Source organism: Octopus bimaculoides, chromosome 2 (assembly GCF_046866305.1).
Source record: "Octopus bimaculoides isolate indiv1 chromosome 2, ASM4686630v1, whole genome shotgun sequence".
NCBI classification, from domain to species: domain Eukaryota; kingdom Metazoa; phylum Mollusca; class Cephalopoda; order Octopoda; family Octopodidae; genus Octopus; species Octopus bimaculoides.
Window position 1 is genome coordinate 77,735,249 of NC_142929.1, and position 2,668 is coordinate 77,737,916.

At 38.6% G+C, this 2,668-nt stretch overlaps 1 non-coding gene across 1 annotated transcript; it reads right to left on the minus strand.

The window, feature by feature from the left end:
• Window positions 1–1,467: 1,467 nt before the first annotated feature.
• Window positions 1,468–1,699, minus strand: LOC149137125 (small nucleolar RNA U3). Its single transcript, XR_016240884.1, has one exon. It is a non-coding gene; the product is annotated as a small nucleolar RNA U3 (small nucleolar RNA).
• Window positions 1,700–2,668: the final 969 nt, after the last annotated feature.

Below are 2,668 nucleotides of genomic sequence, written 5' to 3' on the forward strand. Positions count from 1 at the left end.
CTGCAATTATAGATAAGGATATGGTATATTTCTTCCAACTGAGGTCACATATCCTTTAACATCCAGATGAACCCACTGAAAATTGTACAATTCCCTTTTTCCCTATTTTTGAAAGAAGAAAGGTGTTTCCGTAATTAAAGTCAATATAACAAACCTATGTAACAATTAGAAATACCATTAGATGTTAGTGTACATCTGTAAACTAGGTTTTCTCTGCTTCAAGTGGATACACTAATTTGCTCTTACAGTTACAATAATGCTTATTAACATTAACCCTATGCTTACTATTGGTAGAAGTAGTATGTGCTTCGTCTATAGTATTACGTGAAATCCAATGAAGCGAACTCGGGATTTACCGATCGAGTGAAGTACCGTTTAATTGTTAAACTTAAACAATTAGGCGCAGGAGTGGCTGTGTGGTAAGTAGCTTGCTTACCAACCACATGGTTCTGGGTTCCTTCCACTGCGTGACACCTTGGGCAAGTGTATTCTACTATAGCCTCGGGCCGACCAAAGCCTTGTGAGTGGATTTGGTAGACGGAAACTGAAAGAAGCCTGTCTATATATGTATATATATATTATATATATATATATATATATATATATAGAGTTATTAATATTTCTAAGTCTCTCTAAAGGAGACTACGACAGCGGTACTGGAAATTAATAGTTATCGCCAAGCCAACATGGCAGTCCCAAAATTAGGACGAAAGCTGCCGTGAATTAGCTCCAAGAAGCCATCGCCTCTAGCTAGCTATGTGACACACGAAACCTGTGTCCTTTATAACCTTCGAACAGGGGAGGTCAGCAGTGTCCCCCTGCTGGTTTGGCATCTGCAGACTAGTTTCAGGGTGTTGCCCCTTGTCAATGCAGAGCAGCCAAGCCCTAGCCAGGCGGCGCTGCTGACTATCTGTTCGAAAGTTATTTATCTAATTTCAGTGGAATCTATCCACTGGTTTTCAGAAATAGAGTTATTAATATTTCTAAGTCTCTCTAAAGGAGACTACGACAGCGGTACTGGAAATTAATAGTTATCGCCAAGCCAACATGGCAGTCCCAAAATTAGGACGAAAGCTATATATATATATATATACATATATATATGTGACACTTATTCAGTAGCCATGATAAAACTCCGAGTTACCGATGCCCGGGCGGGGTTCCGCTCCAACCATCTCTTCAGTTATCCAGCCACCGGAGATTCTTTTGAAAAATAACCGTTAGGGAAATAAGTCGGGGAAAATAAGCAAACATAAACATAAACAAAGGGAAACTACTGTGTGATGTCAAACCCCGTCTAAAATTTGCGTATATCATACACGCACGCACAAAACTCGGAGTTTTATCATGGCTACTGAATAAGTGTCACATATCTTTACAGATACATTCCTCTATTTACATAATATCGAAGTCTCTTTCTTTCTTTTGTTGCCATTCCTGCCAAATATATATATATATATATATAACATCACTCAGAAAGTAATGAGTCCCTCTTAAGAGGTTATTAAACCTCTCAAGAACGATCTTCAATGGATTTCTCACATTCGCTGGAGGCGGAGTAACGAACGATAAAGAAAATCCTGCTTCACGCTCAGGACCCAATACGATCTCGCATCATCGTGATGTTGTTGATCCGCTCAATAGAATCGGATACCGTTGCGACACATACTTAAGATTCCGTTGTCTGTAGTTTATTGTTCTAACGTCCTGTACCCTGATATGCATGTATATACACATGTAGATGTAAGTATGTACATATATGTGTGTATACATGTATATATATTCTTTGTATTATTACATTATTGAACGCACACGTCCTATTTTACAAGTAAGTCTACTATTATTCTGACGTGACTATCTTTCTATCTATCTATCTATCTATCTGTCTATCTATCTATCTATCTTTCTATCTATCTATTTATCTATCTGTCTTCCTCCATCTTTCTATCTATACCTCTGTCCTGGCCTCTACTTCACTGCTATACCCTTCTGTCCCTTCCTCCTTGTTCCACTTCCTCCCTCCACCATCCTCTCTATCTATTTATCTATCTGTCTTCCTCTATCTTCCTATCTACCCTTCTGTCCTGGCCTCTACTTCACTGCTTCTGTCCCTTCCTCCTTGTTCCATTTCCTCCCTCCACCATCCTCTCTGCTCTCGTGTGACCTGTGGTCAGCTTTCTTTTCACTCCAGCCGCTGTGAAGGCAAGACGAACTACTAGCGTTCTACCTCAGATTTGCGTTTGGCCGTACGGCTTTTGAATGTTGTTTTCACTGTCCATTTTTTCCTGTCTTGGTTTGTGTTTGCCACCTTGGAATCCTCTGTGTAGTTGGTTGATCCACTACTCAGGAAGAGACTATTCTAGAGTACGTCATGTCTGGTCATCGAAACGTCTAGATAGAATAGAGACAGCTGATGAAGGGATATTCCAAGGGGCTTTCCGTTTTCCTATGTGTTCGTTCCGTTGTCTGTAGTTTATTGTTCTAACGTCCTGTACCCTGATATGCATGTATATACACATGTAGATGTAAGTATGTACATATATGTGTGTATACATGTATATATATTCTTTGTATTATATATATATATATATATATATATATATATATATATATATATATATATATATATATATGTATGTATGTATATGTATATGTTTGTGTGTCTGTG